We start from the raw sequence: 18,888 nt of genomic DNA on the forward strand, positions 1-18,888 counted from the left end.
TCAATAATGAGATACCACAACATTATACTCAACAACTGCATCACCCAAAAGATTAAAACTATATGTTTCCGCGGTCGCTATCCCACGTGCCATCCTGAAAACACCCGAGCCACCAACGATAGGCATCTCACGATACTCATGTAACCCCGGGTTCCTCCCTAAAAGACTAAGACTACTACCATTAAATTCCCCATCACTGAAAGCAAAATTCATGGTCAAAAGAAAACCGAGATCCTCCATAGATGCCGATGCATAAATCCCTTGCGCTCGACCTACAACAGTCGAATTGGGTTCTGGCCCGGATGTTAATACATCATCGGCCATGACCACATTGCCGAACCCGGTGAGCGATGTGTAGGTTGCTGGTTGAGCCACCCACATTGCGGTTGGGCTATTGCCCACTCACTATGTCATGAAAGTAGAAATGAAGTTTGGTCACCTTTTCTTTCATGGTGTTTATGCCTTTGAACCAGTCTTCGACCGCTATGGGATCTTGATCAATGCAATGCACGAATGATAGGCCCAGGAGTAGGATTGAGCTTAGAGTTAACTGGATGTTGAACTTACCCATGTGTGTTTTTGTGTTTGTTTGGAGCGTTTTTGGTGGTTAAAAACTAAAAAGGAAATCTTGTTGAGAAAAATGTGGGTTGGTTGGCCTGAGAGAAAGGGCGGATATGACCTAGCAGTAGTCGTTCAACTAAAACACTAAAAGTCTAAATAGCATGTTTGGGATTAAGTTTGAAAAATGCTTATTGGCTTATCGGCTTTTTTAAAAAGTCAGGATTTGGGGCTTTTGGAAAACTGTTTTTTAACTCTTTCAAAAATCTAAAATAAAAAAGTTTTTTGTGATTGCCAAACACATTTTAATTTTTTGCCTTTTTGAAAACACCAATAACCCAATAAGTATTTTTCAAACTCAATCTATAATAAAAAAGTTTTTAGTCAAATTTGGTTTCCTTAAAGCCGTTTGGTTTTAGGTTTGGGTTTAGTTTGGGTTATGCCTTTTCAGTTTATTATTTGGGTTTGAAATATTTAGCCGAAAAAGAAATTGCTCAAAATAATGAATTTGAACCTAAATTTGTTTGATTAATAATCAATTGATTATTTAACATTTGTGCTAAAATGTTTGGTAACAGTACTTATTAAGTTCTTATAAATTATTTAACATTGAAAATTAAAATGAAAATTCAAACAATTGTGCTAAAATATACCGGTAGCAATACTTATAAAGTCCTCATAGCCTTGTACCTATGAGGAAATTAATCGTTTAACTGGACGTTTATTTTGGCTGTCGGGTATGATATGGAAGATGGTAATATGTTGCGGCAAATCCTGATTTTCCAAAACGGTTAGAGGTTAATGCGCCTCTTAACGAGTATAATCTTTTACAAATTCAGTTGAGCATAGACACATCACCCAAAACATACGTTAGGGACCAAATTAAGAAACCATACAAACTTTCCTACCTTTACTATAGGTAGCGATCCTGTTAGGTACAGGCATATAAATCGGTTAATAGGCTCAAACTGGTTGGGTTATAAACCGGATCGGTTTAGTCAAAGATTGGCCAACCTGGTTTAGGAGAAAAAACTTTCAAACCTATCAAATCGATTTGGTTTGGGTATAAACCGGTTTGGGGCATAAGAAACCGGTTTAAGGAAATATCGAGTCAGCCTGGATTGCATCTTCAAAGTCCGATCTGCTATACGCACCTAGAAGTTGGGACGGTTGAAAACTGGATTGGCCCAAATCGGTTTTGGGTTGTTACCAGGTCAATTTTGAAACCCGTTTTTTTTAACATCTTTACTATTAGGTATGGTGCTCCGAGACAAAATGAGAACTCAATCAAAAGAACTTGGTATTCCACGCTAGTCATATAAGAGTTTTCCTCCCAACGATATAACCCCCCAACCAAAGTTTAAGTCCCATACATAACGGTTACAAAACTTTGTGTGGTTAACGCGTGGCCATGCAACTTTGTATGGTTACACAGTTGTAAGTTATATTAATTTTAAAGGAGCGTAACCAGTATAAGACTATAAGTTAGAGGATTTTTAAGAAAAAATGGTTTTGTTAGTCTCAATTATTCCATTTTGGTCGGCGCCACTCCCAACTATCATTTTGGCTGCCAACGGTCCCAACTTGTAAGGCCCCGAACCCGGTAGCCCTACTTTAGCGTCGGATTTACTCATAAACACAGTCCTTCAAATCAGAGTTTATTAAAACTTTTCGCGGAATATAAAACATCAATCATTTGTTACAAAACATTAAATCTTTTCTTTGATACCATAACACAAAACTTTATATTCAAAACATCTTTACTTCTTTCTTCAGATGCCAGCCGTTCAATCCATGCCATGCGTCATCCTCTTGCTAGCTCTGTAATCGGCTCACCTGCGTGCATACTAAAAGTCAGCTACGCTGAGTGAGTTCTAGTTAATCAGGCAACATACAATCTATTCCCATATATTACTTCCCGTATCCGAAGACACATATTACTACCTTAACCTTGTATAAATATCCATAGGAGGATCGTCACGTAATATTTATTAAAAGAACCATTACCATTACCCTACCATATATAATTTCCATAGGAGGAACACTATACTATCCATAGAAGGAACACTTTACTATCCATAAAAGAACACTATACCTTCCATAAAAGGAACACTATACCTTCCATAAAAGGAACACTATACTTTATTATTTAATATCCATGTAAGGAGCTAGTCACTTCCCTTGACGATACGTGCAATATCCGAAGATCGTTCACGTACCGTCAAGCAATCATTCATATATTTCACATTATCCATATAAGGCATACACGTATCTCTTAGGATAAGTGTATTAACAAACATATTGAGTATGCACACAGCCCCGAAAACGTAACACATAAATGGGGCTAGAAACTCACCTGAATTCTGCTTCTTTTTCTGATAGCTGTAAATCCCTTCTCTAACTGAGCTCGGCTGACTGTACAAGTTACACGTATCAATACTCGTCTGATCTAATCTGGTGGCCTAGTATTAGCTTACTTTAACTTATCGCTTTATAATTTATTTTCTAATCAAACTTGGCTTTAGGCGAAGTTAACCCTCGGGCGAACTTAGCTTTAGGCGAAGTTAACCTTAGGCGAACTTAGCTTTACAGCGAAGTTGTCATCAGGCGAACTTGGCTTCAGGCGAAGTTGTCATCAGGCGAACTTGGCTTCAGGCGAAGTTGAACCTTAGGCGAACTTAACTTTACAGCGAAGTTGCCATCAGGCGAACTTAGCTTGCAGGCGGAGTTCATCAGGCGAACTTAGCTTGCAGGCGAAGTTCATCGCGTTGAAGGCGAAGTTGCCCAGATGAAGGCGAAGTTGCCCAGACGGCCGCTGTTCGGTTTCTTTCAACATTTTGAGCGATTTTAACACCCTTGCTATGGTTCAATATCACCCACTACGCTTCCCGACCATTTTTGGTCGCTTATACACTAAAAAGCTTGGATCTTTAAACCTCAAAGATCAAGAATCATACCTGTTTGAGCTTGTTTGGATCTCGTTTAACTTGTTAACACAACTAATCGCTCTCTCTCGGACCTGCCCGATTCTTCCCTTGGCTCAGCCGGTTCCGGCGAAGTTAGTGGGTATGTGTGTGTGTTAGGGAGTTTGGTGAAATATGAAAGATATTTTGGGGTTTATGGGATATTTATATCCCTGAAATCCCATGGATCTAAGGCCCATTCTTATTTAACCCATCTCTATTAATCCAAATCCATAACCAACGTCCATTACCCGACACTAGCCTGACCCATACCAACTCCTATTCTTTTATTTATTTCCTGATAACCCGAGTAAACTTTCCCTCTATTATTAAGTAATATAATTAATATTATCTTGAAATTTTGGGATGTTACACAACTTTCACATACGTTTCTTCCACCAGTCCGTGACTAACGGGGTACTAACTTCGTTATGTCAATGTTGTCAAAAACATATAGCATGGCAGCCTACGTGGATATTAGTTTATACTTAACAATTTTACATTCATAAGCAAAATCCCCAATTCTCTCAAGCCCTAATCACATCTCACTCCAATCGATCGAACGACGAACAAGCCCTAATTAGTCTTCACTCAAAGCAATTGTAGATTAACAGTCCACACCAACAAGCTGATCGATCTGTCACACAACAACTGCTACAAACCTGCAAAAATGTGGAGCAAAGTTACAGATAAAACACCTCAGTCTTGGATGATAATCAACTTATAAAAACATTAAGAGTTACATATGGTAACACCGTTACAACATTTATATGCAGATCTTTCAAAATGTGTAACATTAGTTAATGGAATCTTAGAAACCTCAGATCGATTCCAAACAAGCATACGAGGAATTAGAAATGCATTTTAGCGCGGAGATAACTAGTAATTGCAAAATTGCTGATATAATTAAGGATGATATGGACAATCAAGAACACATGACACAAACAAAACAGGCAAAAATGTGCCTACTCGAGAAGTTGATTCTACGCCGTTGAGAATACATCTACTAGTGTACTTGAACCCTAAATCACAAAAAAGAGCGATTGAAGATGGATTGATCAATGATAGATTTAGGGCTTGAGAGAGATTTGGGATTTGAAGAGTGAATGAATGTTGGGAGAGATTAGGGCTTAAGTATAATCAGCATACAAGACATAATATCCACGTAGGTTGCCATATCATATGTTTTTGACAAGTATGATGGGCATGTCAGCAATGACATAACGGAGTGTGTACTCTGTTAGTCGCGGACTGGTGGAAGAAACGTATGTGAAAGTTGGGACCGTTGCCAGCCAAAATGATAGTTGGGACTGGCGCCGACCAAAATGGGATAGTTGGGACCAATAAAAACCAATTTTCCGATTTTTAATGTAAATATTATAGTCGGTAACAGTTTTACTATTCTAGTTGTGGGCATGGGTAACCGAACCCCTTCTCCTCCTTTACCACCACTCATACTTAATAATATTTTTGATGTCGTATACATAATTAATATAATTACTTTCCATTAACACTTGGTTTTCTTAGATTTCTCCTTTACCTCCTTTACCTCCTTTAACACTTGATAACCATGTTTCCTTAGATTTCAACCCTTTTGGTTTTCTATGTTTTTTTTAGAAGATAACTTTCATTCAAAACAAGGCCTAGTCTTCAAACCGAGGACCGCCCATCAAACTTACAACATATACAAAGGAGAAATTCGCAAATATTTCTAACTTAAACCTTTGAATTTTGACCTATTTTTTAACCAAAAAAATGATAGACTTTTTACATTGGCAACTATACTTCTCCCGACGATTGGTCTGTTGTTGAAAATATTGGTGTTCCGGGCTATCCAAATGCTACAGCATGTAACAATACTAATGCCTTGCATGATGCGCTTCCCCCATTTACCGCCTGCAACTCCTTTATAAAGCTCTAAACAATCCCGAACCCCAATCACAAAAACGTTACCTAACCCGCACCGTTGACCAATGGCTGCCCAAAATATCACAAAAACGTTACCTAATCCTATATATTAATATTTAATATATAGGGGAGGGATATTTTGAGAACCATGTTGAGTTTTAAGAACTTAAGAACTCCATTCTAGGCCACACATTTAATTAAATGGATAGGAATATGTGGTTGAGATTGAATCTGATAAAAAAGTCAAACTAGGAGAGAGAATAAAGATGTAAGTGGTTACACTAACTTTTACGTCCGTTACACATGTGTAAAAAGTCGACTCGATGCGTAAAAAATTGTGTAATTTTTTTACGTGTATGTAACCTACATATATTACGCATGTGTAAAAAAATATTCGAGAAAAAAAATCGTTACACTGAGTTCTTTCGAGTTCTTAAAACTCAAAGGGGTTCTTATTTGAAATCTCCCCTATATATATATATATATATATATTAACATATCTTATTGTGACATTCGTCAATTTCGGGTCTTGTTTGTATTCGTTTTTGTATTTGTTTATTATGTAAACCGACCCGATTTATAAACCGAAGCTTATGTTATAATCAAAATGATGGATTTATGTTACAATATTGTTTCACACTTGTTGGGTCTTGAAAACATCATATTTTTATTTTTATTTATTTATTTATTTTTTTGTTGTTTTGTGTTTTTGTCTTGATCCATTTTGCATGAAAACTCTTGTGTCTTACACCCATATTTGACCACCAACATTACCCTATATATACACCACCTTTCCTCTTCATTTTCCCTTGCGACAACTCAAAAAAAAAAAAACTCTCTCAAACATCAAAGATTCAAGGTTATCTTCTTAAGTGTTCTTGAAGGATTTTGGTCTTTCATCTTAATTAGTTTATGTAGCCTTATTAATACTTGTTTACGGTTGTGCAACATATATATAATATACACCCCTTGTTTACCTTTGGTAGTTACTTCTCCGATTCCGGTCGGTGAGGTTTCGGACCCCATAAGGCAAGGCTTCATGGAGGACTTCGTGTCCTTGATATATATATACATCTATATAACTTGTTCATACATATTAATCTTGCTTATTTTAGTTTGTTGGTCATGTTTACAAGTTCCATGGTTATGGGTTTTAAGAGTCTATGCTTCGGTTTAACCGTAAATAGCTCTAAACCGTAAACCGAACTTTGTTACTAGTTTTGTTTGTTTAAACATACTTAGTGTTAGATCTAAGTTTCTAAAATCATTTTTACAAATTCTATGGTTATGGGTTTGTAGAATCTTACCTCGGTCTTAACCCGAAACACGATCCGAACCGAAAACCGAACTTTTGTTTAAAGACTTTATTGTTAACTTTTGGTATTTTTTTATTTGTACATTATTATACAAGTTATTTAGTGTTTGGACATGTGGAAACCATCTATGAACTTGTTGTGAGATGGAAACCGAACCAAACCGATTCTTGCTCGCTTAAGACACACAAATGTGTTTTTTTAGCCATCAAGACTTGTATATGTCTTTAAAAATAGTTACAAATTGATTTTTAAATATTTTTTCTTAAGTACTTGGAAATGTTGGATCCAACTTGATATCATAACAAAGTTTGGACCGACAAAACCGAACACTCGCTTAACGTGCGTTGTTAGTTCTAAAACAATGGAACTACATACTTGGTTAAATCTTATTAAATTTTATTGAGTTATCTCATAACATTCAATATTTTGGAAAGTTGACTTTGGGTTTGACCAATTATCAAAACCCGAACCGACAACCCGAACACTCGATAAAAAAAAACCCGTTTTAGTATCTTTATTCCAAAGGGATTTGCATTCTTGCATTTTTCCCACCTTATTACTTAACATAGGTTGAGTAAATATTAAAGTTAGATACTTTAACCCGGTTTCGAGCAAACTTACATTTTTAAAGCGTTATTATTATAAATTCTTAAATAGTCACATTTTAAACCTTGAACTTTAATTATTTACATTTCTCAACATTTATTTTGTTTAAAGACCTTCAAGACAACCCTTCTAAATTCAAGACTTCTTTTCTTTTTAGGCATTGTGCGTTAAACTCGTCGTTCCGACAAATCTCCAAATTATCATGTTTCAAGTTTACTACTTGAAGGTGAGTACTTCATACCTCATTTTTCATCTTTTATTTTGGGGGTGACATTTCATACTTATTCAACAAAATGCTTTATATTTGAATCTTAAACCACAAACGTAGTTGTATACTTTACCTAAATAATTGCTCGATTTGGTGTTCTATGCTTATATGCCTATGTGTTTATCGCTTTTGGTTGGTGGAACTATAAAATCCTAGACTATTTGGCATCCCCTTATAGCAAGGTGTCGTTAACGTAATGAATTTAACGATAACTATAAAATCCTAGACTATTTGGCATCCCCTTATAGCTAGGTGTCGCTAATGTGTTTAGCGATATCTATTTATCCAAATTACCACTTTTATTTATCGTTTCGTATGCAAGTTTTGTGGATATCTTTATTATATACTAATATGATTAAACTTATGAATTGCTCACCGACCTTTGTGTTGACAAACTTTATTTTATGAAATGTTGCAGGTTTGCATCTTGGTTGATTTATGATTGTGAAGAAAACGACATCAAAGACCTTAGGATATTAGTAAAAATGAACAATATCAATTTGCCATATTTTGTGATATCTTGTTTATGGTTATTTTATGGATAATTGTTATGTGACATTTTCGATGTTGTGAAATGAAATGAGTTTATTAAATACTGTCACTTTAATTAGTGTCATGTGCTTATGGACAATCGTTACACCTCGGCATGTTCCGCCGCCTTTGGTCGGGGTGTGACAAATTGGTATCAGAGCCATGACAATAGGATAGGTGGTTAGACGTAACGACCTAGTATTGTTATGCTTAGGGTCCTATACGTGTACTCGTACGTGTTTACTCTATTTTAATTGTTCATATCGCATATTCTTTATAAACTTTTTTAAAATTCACCAATATCCCAAATGTTCACATACACACACTTTCATAGTATTCCAAGGTATCCTTACCTTAAAACGCAAAAAGTAGATTTTCATTGTGTTTTATGGATTACAAGATTAACTTGGATCCCGTTGTTTATAATCCTTTAAAGGTTGCATTTATATCGGGTTCGTAGCCCTCATAGGAAGCGAGACATTATAAAACGACCATTTGACAAAAAGATTCCAAGAATCGAAGGTGATTTACTTACCTGGAATGGTGGGATTATAGTGCTCGTTTTTCTAGGCCACAAACCATGTTATACATGTCAATACTTTAAGTAGTCGAATGCGAGCGTTCCGGTCGCCATCCTAATTTTTCGGTGTCAAAACAATAGAACTACGGTGATTCGTGGACTAGTGCTTTGACATGATGTTGTATCCCGATTTATGGTGTTATTATCGTTATTTGAGTCGAAAACATGAAAAAAAAAATTGCGGTGATTCGTGCACATGTTTAGACTCCAACGTTGTGTTTTATAATTTTTTTTTAGTTGGAATATTAAATCATGGTGGTTCATGTACGATTTTCCGACTCTATAAACCTCAAAATCTCAAATTTTTAAGCTTTAACCCCTCAAAAACTCAAAATCATTTACGATTGTTTCCAGTTTGTTTTTTATATACAAAGATTTATATTTTATCTAACACTAATATCTACTCCTCACTAACTCTAGGATTCACAATCAAAAAGAAAATTTAACTTCACCTTATTCTTATTTTATACACTCTCATATCCATTTCTTTTTTACCTAAAACTTATTCCATTTCTTTATAATCTTTTAGCATGCCTCCACTAAGACCGCGCAAGAGCACCAACCGACGTATGGCTGCTTTTATCATCAAGCAAATGGCCGCTGTGATTACTGAACTTGTAACTCAAATCCAAGCAACCCAACCTCCTCCACCCGTTGTTGCACCCGTTGAACCCAAACCCGTATCCTACCCATATAAGCAATTTACTATTGCCAACCCAACCGAATTCTGGGGTACGAACTGTGCGACTACCTTGTTGCAATGGTTCGAGTCTATGGAGAATGTGTTTAGATATAGCGAGTGCCCCGAAGCGAAAAAGACAAATTTCGCTTCAAGCATGTTTAGAAAAACCGCTCTAACATGGTGGGGTAGTGTCATGCATCTCCAAGGGTCGGAAACGGCTATGGCTCTTCCATGGTCCGACCTCAAGGCACTCATGATGAAGAAGTTTTGTCCCAAACACGAACTTCAAAAGCTTGAGGAGGAATTTTGGAACCTCAAGCAAGATAGTGGTGATAACGCCGCTTACTCACTCCGTTTCCACGAGTTGAGCATTCTCGTCCCTCATTTGGTTACCCCGGCTGAGCGTGAGCTTGACAAATACATTGGGGGTTTACCTATGCAAATCCGGGACTCAGTCATGAGTAGCAAACCCGTGAATCTTGAGGATGCCATTACTCTAGCCGGTGCGCTATCGGAGAATCATGTGAAAGCGGGTACCCTAACCCTCAAGAAACCAAACGAAAAAGCCAAACCCGAGCCCGCACCACAAGCCAAGGTTGAACCCGCACCACAAGCCATTAACTACTCCAATTCTTCCCGTCACAACAATAACAACAACAACAAGAAACCCAAAACCAACTACCGAAACTATGCCGTTACCCAACCCCAACCTCAACAACAAACCCAAATTCCACCCCAAACCCGAAAACCCTATACCGGTACCGCCCCACTATGCAACATTTGCCAACTCCATCACCCACCAAACATGCCTTGTCGCCATTGTACCATTTGTAACCGACTTGGTCATCTCAACACCACATGCCGATCCGCACAACGAACCCAACCTAACCAACCAAACCAACCAAGAACTTTCCCCCAAAATACTCAACACCGATATGCACCTTACCCACCAAACCAACCTCAACAACCCCGAGCTTGCTACAATTGCGGTGACCCTAACCATTTCCGCAACAATTGTCCTCGCCTCATCCTTACTAACCAAACCATGACCGCACCTTACTACCAAACTCAAGCTTACCAAGTTCAAACCTACCAACCTCAACTTTCCCAACACAATGCACCACTCATCCAACTCATCCAAGCCATACAAGCACCACCTCCTCCACCACCGCAAGCACCTCAAGTCAACCAAGGCAATCAAGGACGAGCTTTCATGATGAATGTTAATCAAGCTCAAGCGGCAAACGATGTTGTGAACGGTATGTTTTTAGTGAACCAACATTTGGCTTCCATTTTATTTGATACGGGTGCCGATAGAAGTTTCATTTCTTTGAAATTTGAGTCAAAAATTGCCGTGTCTCGAACCAAGCTTTCCCGGTCGTTTTCTGTTGAAGTCGCCAATGGGAACTCCATCACCATAAATTCCGTCGTCTGCGATTGTACTCTCGTTCTTGCTAACTATAAATTCTCCATCGATCTCATCCCGATGCAAATGGGAAGTTTCGATGTCATAGTAGGCATGGATTGGTTATCTTTGCACCGTGCCGAAGTTGTTTGCTTCGATAAATTCATTCGCATTCCGCTTGTTAACGGTAAAATCCTTAAGGTCTTCGGAAAAGCTACTTCGAGAAGGCTTAATCTCATGTCGTGCTCTCAATCGCAAAAATACTTACGCCAAAAGTATGCTCCGCTCCTGGCTCTCTTGGCGACAAAAGACAAAAAGGAAAGGAAAATCCAAGATATTTCTATTGTTCGTGATTTCCTCGATGTCTTTCCCGACGATGTCACCGGCCTTCCACCCGTTCGTCCGATTGAATTTCGAATCGATCTTGTGCCCGGCGCGATGCCTGTGGCCAAGGCTCCTTATCGTTTAGCCCCGTCAGAAATGCAAGAATTATCGAACCAACTCGAAGAACTTTCCAATAAAGGTTTCATTCGTCCTAGCTCTTCTCCTTGGGGCGTTCCTGTTCTCTTCGTGAAAAAGAAGGATGGTTCGTTTCGTATGTGCATAGATTATAGGGAACTTAACAAACTCACCATTAAAAATCGTTATCTCTTGCCACGAATCGACGACCTATTCGACCAACTTCAAGGCGCAACTTGCTTCTCCAAAATCGATCTTCGATCAGGTTATCATCAATTGCGTGTTCGCGAAGAAGACATTCCAAAAACTGCTTTCCGTACTCGATATGGACATTTCGAATTTTTGGTTATGCCCTTCGGGTTAACAAATGCACCTGCGGTGTTTATGGACCTCATGAACCGCGTTTGCAAACCATTCCTCGATAAATTCGTTATTGTCTTTATTGATGACATTCTCATCTTTTCCAAATCCAAAGCCGAACATGAGCATCATTTGCGTTCAACGAATTTATGCCAAGTTCTCCAAATGCGAATTTTGGCTGGAGCAAGTTCAATTTTTGGGACATATCGTAAACAACAAAGGTATTCATGTTGATCCCGATAAAATTGAGGCCGTTAAGGATTGGAAAACTCCAACGACTCCCACGGAAATTCGATCCTTCCTCGGTTTAGCCGGATATTATCGACGTTTCATTCGAAACTTTTCCAAGATCTCTTTGCCTCTTACCTCCCTCACTCATAAAGGAAAAAAATTTGATTGGGGTTCGAAGCAAGAAAAAGCCTTTTGTACTCTCAAGGACATGCTTTGCAATGCTCCCATTTTAACCCTTCCCGATGGAAACGACGATTTCGTGATATTTTGCGATGCCTCTCATCAAGGTCTTGGTTGTGTCCTCATGCAACGAGGTCAAGTCATCGCTTACGCATCAAGGCAACTTAAGGTCAACGAGAAGAACTACACGACTCATGATCTCGAACTTGTTGCCGTTGTTTTCGCTCTCAAAATCTGGAGACATTACCTTTATGGTACGAAATGTGTGGTTTTTACCGATCATAAAAGCCTTCAACACATTTTTGACCAAAAAGATCTCAATATGAGACAACGACGATGGGCCGAATTACTTAGTGATTACGATTGCGAAATTCGTTACCGTCCCGGTAAAGCGAATGTTGTCGCCGACGCCCTAAGTCGAAAGGTTAATGTTAAATCCGTTCTGCTTCTAAGCGTTGTCGTTCAAACCGATCTTCAAATTCGAATCTTCCAAGCTCAACGTACCTCCGTTGAAGAAGGTAACATGTATGACGAAATGTCATGTGAAGCCGAACTTCAACTCGAAACCAAACCCGATGGTCTTTTGTACTTTCTCAATCGTTTGTGGGTTCCAAATCGCGATGACCTTCGTACTTGTATACTCGACAAAGCTCACAATTCGCGGTATTCCGTTCATCTCGGTGCGGATAAGATGTATTTCGATCTTCGTGATACCTTTTGGTGGCCGGGTATGAAAAAGGACGTAACGTTATTCGTATCTAAATGTATTACTTGCTCAAAAGTTAAAGCCGAACTTCAAAGACCTTTTGGGGTACTCGAGCAACCACCGATTCCCGTTTGGAAATGGGAAGACATTGCTATGGACTTTATCACTAAATTACCCAACACCCAAAAGGGCAACGATAGTATTTGGGTGATCATCGATCGTTTGACCAAATCTGCTCATTTCATTCCGATCCGCGAGAAGTATTCTGTCGAGCAGCTTGCTCAAATCTATGTTCGAGAAATCGTGTGCCGACACGGTTTACCATTGACTATTATCTCTGACCGTGATGCTCGTTATACCTCTCATTTTTGGCGTTCACTTCAAGAAGTTTTGGGAACACGTCTCGATCTTAGCACCGCTTATCATCCTCAAACGGACGGTCAATCCGAATGTACAATACAAACTCTCGAGGATATGCTACGAGCATGTGTTCTTGATTTCGGTGGGAATTGGGATTCTCACATTCCGTTCATTGAGTTTTCTTATAACAATAGCTACCATTCGAGCATTGAGATGGCTCCTTTCGAAGCTCTTTACGGTCGTAAATGTCGTTCTCCGATAAGTTGGAACGAAGTCGGTGAAGCTCAAATCACGGGACCCGAAATGGTTCAAGAAGCCACCGACGTTATTGATCGAATCCGAAAGAACCTCCTAGCCGCTAGAAGTCGTCAAAAGAGTTATGCCGACAAACGGCGAAAACCGATCGAATTTAATGTTGGCGATCTTGTCCTTATAAAAGTATCTCCTTGGAAGGGGGTAGCCCGTTTCGGAAAGAAGGGTAAACTAGCTCCTCGTTTCGTTGGTCCTATTAAAATCCTTGAACGTGTTGGAAAAGTAGCTTATCGACTCGAACTACCGGAAGAACTTACCGGTGTTCATCCGACATTTCATGTTTCAAATCTTAAAAAGTGCTTAGCCGATGGTAATCTCCATATACCTTTCGACGAAGTACATGTCGATGAGTCGATGGTCTTGGTTGAACGACCCGTTGAGATCATGGATCGCAACGAGAAGAGAACCAAGCATAGCCGTATTCGGTTAGTCAAAGTTTGATGGGAATCACGTCGCGGCGCGGAATTCACTTGGGAGCGAGAAGACAAAATGAAAGAGAAGTATCCACATTTGTTCGCAACATCTTCTTCGTCTTAATTTCGGGACGAAATTTCCTAAAGTAGGGGATACAGTGACATTCGTCAATTTCGGGTCTTGTTTGTATTCGTTTTTGTATTTGTTTATTATGTAAACCGACCCGATTTGTAAACCGAAGCTTATGTTATAATCAAAATGATGGATTTATGTTACAATATTGTTTCACACTTGTAGGGTCTTGAAAACATCCTATTTTTATTTTTATTTTTATTTATTTATTTATTTGTTGTTTTGTGTTTTTGTCTTGATCCATTTTGCATGAAAACTCTTGTGTCTCACACCCATATTTGACCACCAACATTACCCTATATATACACCACCTTTCCTCTTCATTTTCCCTTGCTACAATTCCAAAAAAAAAAAAACTCTCTCAAACATCAAAGATTCAAGGTTATCTTCTTAAGTGTTCTTGAAGGATTTTGGTCTTTCATCTTAATTAGTTTATGTAGCCTTATTAATACTTGTTTACGGTTGTGCAACATATATATAATATACACCCCTTGTTTACCTTTGGTAGTTACTTCTCCGATTCCGGTCGGTGAGGTTTCGGACCCCATAAGGCAAGGCTTCATGGAGGACTTCGTGTCCTTGATATATATACATCTATATAACTTGTTCATACATATTAATCTTGCTTATTTTAGTTTGTTGGTCATGTTTACAAGTTCCATGGTTATGGGTTTTTAAGAGTCTATGCTTCGGTTTAACCGTAAATAGCTCTAAACCGTAAACCGAACTTTGTTACTAGTTTTGTTTGTTTAAACATACTTAGTGTTAGATCTAAGTTTCTAAAATCATTTTTCATTTTTACTAATATCCTAAGGTCTTTGATGTCGTTTTCTTCACAATCATAAATCAACCAAGATGCAAACCTGCAACATTTCATAAAATAAAGTTTGTCAACACAAAGGTCGGTGAGCAATTCATAAGTTTAATCATATCAGTATATAATAAAGATATCCACAAAACTTGCATACGAAACGATAAATAAAAGTGGTAATTTGGATAAATAGATATCGCTAAACACATTAGCGACACCTAGCTATAAGGGGATGCCAAATAGTCTAGGATTTTATAGTTATCGTTAATTGCATTACGTTAACGACACCTTGCTATAAGGGGATGTCAAATAGTCTAAGATTTTATAGTTCCACCAACCAAAAGCGATAAACACATAGACATATAAGCATAAAACACCAAATCGAGCAATTATTTAGGTAAAGTATACAACTACGTTTGTGGTTTAAGATTCAAATATAAAGCATTTGTTGAATAAGTATGAAACGTCACCCCAAAATAAAAGATGAAAAATGGGGTATGAAGTACTCACCTTCAAGTACTAAACTTGAAAGATGATAATTTGGAGATTTGTCGGAACGACGAGTTTAACGCACAATGCCTAAAAAGAAAAGAAGTCTTGAATTTAGAAAGGTTGTCTTGAAGGTCTTTAAACAAAATAAATGTTGAGAAATGTAAATAATTAAAGTTCAAGGTTTAAAATGTAACTATTTAAGAATTTATAATAATAACCCTTTAAAAATGTAAGTCAACTTTCCAAAATACTGAATGTTATGAGATAACTCAATAAAATTTAATAAGACTTAACCAAGTATGTAGTTCCATTGTTTTAGAACTAACAACGCACGTTAAGCGAGTGTTCGGTTTTGTCGGTCCAAACTTTGTTATGAGATCAAGTTGGATCCAACATTTCCAAGTACTTAAGAAAATATTTAAAATCAATTTGTAACTATTTTTAAAGACATATACAAGTCTTGATGGCTAAAAAAACACACTTGTGTGTCTTAAGCGAGCAAGAATCGTTTTGGTTCGGTTTCCATCTTACAACAAGTTCATAGATGGTTTCCACATGTCCAAACACTAAATAACTTGTATAATAATGTACAAATAAAAAATACCAAAATTTAACAATAAAGTCTTTAAACAAAAGTTCGGTTTTCGGTTCGGATCGTGTTTCGGGTTAAGACCGAGGTAAGATTCTATAAACCCATAACCATAGAATTTGTAAAAATGATTTTAGAAACTTAGATCTAACACTAAGTATGTTTAAACAAACAAAACTAGTAACAAAGTTCGGTTTACGGTTTAGAGCTATTTACGGTTAAACCGAAGCATAGACTCTTAAAAACCCATAACCATGGAACTTGTAAACATGACCAACAAACTAAAATAAGCAAGATTAATATGTATGAACAAGTTATATAGATGTATATATATCAAGGACACGAAGTGCTCCATGAAGCCTTGCCTTATGGGGTCCGAAACCTCACCGACCGGAATCGGAGAAGTAACTACCAAAGGTAAACAAGGGGTGTATATTATATATATGTTGCACAACCATAAACAAGTACTAATAAGGCTACATAAACTAATTAAGATGAAAGACCAAAATCCTTCAAGAACACTTAAGAAGATAACCTTGAATCTTTGATGTTTGAGAGAGTTTTTTTTTTGAGTTGTAGCAAGGGAAAATGAAGAGGAAATGTGGTGTATATATAGGGTAATGTTGGTGGTCAAATATGGGTGTGAGACACAAGAGTTTTCATGCAAAATGGATCAAGACAAAAACACAAAACAACAAAAAATAAATAAATAAATAAAAATAAAAATAAAAATAGGATGTTTTCAAGACCCAACAAGTGTGAAACAATATTGTAACATAAATCCATCATTTTGATTATAACATAAGCTTCGGTTTACAAATCGGGTCGGTTTACATAATAAACAAATACAAAAACGAATACAAACAAGACCCGAAATTGACGAATGTCACACTTCGTGTCCTTGATATATATACATCTATATAACTTGTTCATACATATTAATCTTGCTTATTTTAGTTTGTTGGTCATGTTTACAAGTTCCATGGTTATGGGTTTTTAAGAGTCTATGCTTCGGTTTAACCGTAAATAGCTCTAAACCGTAAACCGAACTTTGTTACTAGTTTTGTTTGTTTAAACATACTTAGTGTTAGATCTAAGTTTTTAAAATCATTTTTACAAATTCTATGGTTATGGGTTTGTAGAATCTTACCTCGGTCTTAACCTGAAACACGATCCGAACCGAAAACCGAACTTTTGTTTAAAGACTTTATTGTTAACTTTTGGTATTTTTTTATTTGTACATTATTATACAAGTTATTTAGTGTTTGGACATGTGAAAACCATCTATGAACTTGTTGTGAGATGGAAACCGAACCAAACCGATTCTTGCTCGCTTAAGACACACAAGTGTGTTTTTTTTAGCTATCAAGACTTGTATATGTCTTTAAAAATAGTTACAAATTGATTTTTAAATATTTTTTCTTAAGTACTTGGAAATGTTGGATCCAACTTGATCTCATAACAAAGTTTGGACCGACAAAACCGAACACTCGCTTAACGTGCGTTGTTAGTTCTAAAACAATGGAACTACATACTTGGTTAAATCTTATTAAATTTTATTGAGTTATCTCATAACATTCAATATTTTGGAAAGTTGACTTTGGGTTTGACCAATTATCAAGACCCGAACCGACAACCCGAACACTCGATAAAAAACCCGTTTTAGTATCTTTATTCCAAAGGGATTTGCATTCTTGCATTTTACCCACCTTATTACTTAACATAGGTTGAGTAAACATTAAGGTTAGATACTTTAACCCGGTTTCGAGCAAACTTACATTTTTAAAGGGTTATTATTATAAATTCTTAAATAGTCACATTTTAAACCTTGAACTTTAATTATTTACATTTCTCAACATTTATTTTGTTTAAAGACCTTCAAGACAACCCTTCTAAATTCAAGACTTCTTTTCTTTTTAGGCATTGTGCGTTAAATTCGTCGTTCCGACAAATCTCCAAATTATCATGTTTCATGTTTACTACTTGAAGGTGAGTACTTCATACCCCATTTTCCATCTTTTTTTCATGGGGGTGACATTTCATACTTATTCAACAAAATGCTTTATATTTGAATCTTAAACCACAAACGTAGTTGTATACTTTACCTAAATAATTGCTCGATTTGGTGTTCTATGCTTATATGCCTATGTGTTTATCGCTTTTGGTTGGTGGAACTATAAAATCCTAGACTATTTGGCATCCCCTTATAGCAAGGTGTCGTTAACGTAATGCAATTAACGATAACTATAAAATCCTAGACTATTTGGCATCCCCTTATAGCTAGGTGTCGCTAATGTGTTTAGCGATATCTATTTATCCAAATTACCACTTTTATTTATCGTTTCGTATGCAAGTTTTGTGGCAATCTTTATTATATTCTAATATGATTAAACTTATGAATTGCTCATCGACCTTTGTGTTGACAAACTTTATTTTATGAAATGTTGCAGGTTTGCATCTTGGTTGATTTATGATTGTGAAGAAAACGACATCAAAGACCTTAGGATATTAGTAAAAATGAACAATATCAATTTGCCATATTTTGTGATATCTTGTTCATGGTTATTTTATGGATAATTGTTATGTGACATTTTCGATGTTGTGAAATGAAATGAGTTTATTAAATACTGTCACTTTAATTAGTGTCATGTGCTTATGGACAATCGTTACACCTCGGCATGTTCCGCCGCCTTTGGTCGGGGTGTGACACTAATTGAATGACATGTGAAAAAATTGTGTTAGCTTTAGTAGTATAGGTAGATTATACTTACGAATAGTGCCCCAAATTTAACTTTCTCATATAACATTTTCTCTCTCATTTACTAACCTCTTCTATTGTTAGTTTGACGAGTCACCGCTATTATCTTTTATTTGTTGATGAATATACAAATGTTTTATGGAATATGTCGATTGGAATAATTCACAACTATTTTTAATCTTTCAAACCTTTCACAAACTAATTGCCACTAAACTTCACCGTCATATAAATATTTTTCAATGCCACGCAGGAAAAGAGCATGTCAGC

At 36.9% G+C, this 18,888-nt stretch overlaps 1 pseudogene; it reads right to left on the reverse strand.

Annotated features, from left to right (window-relative positions):
• LOC143535928 (dirigent protein 22 pseudogene) lies at positions 1-595 on the reverse strand (annotated as a pseudogene).
• Between the last annotated feature and the right edge of the window lie 18,293 nt (positions 596-18,888).

The sequence above is a fragment of the Bidens hawaiensis genome, unplaced genomic scaffold (genome assembly GCF_021521415.1).
Source record: "Bidens hawaiensis isolate Kalapana, Puna unplaced genomic scaffold, B.hawaiensis_p1.1 tig00010730_1, whole genome shotgun sequence".
Classification (NCBI taxonomy): Eukaryota; Viridiplantae; Streptophyta; class Magnoliopsida; order Asterales; family Asteraceae; genus Bidens; species Bidens hawaiensis.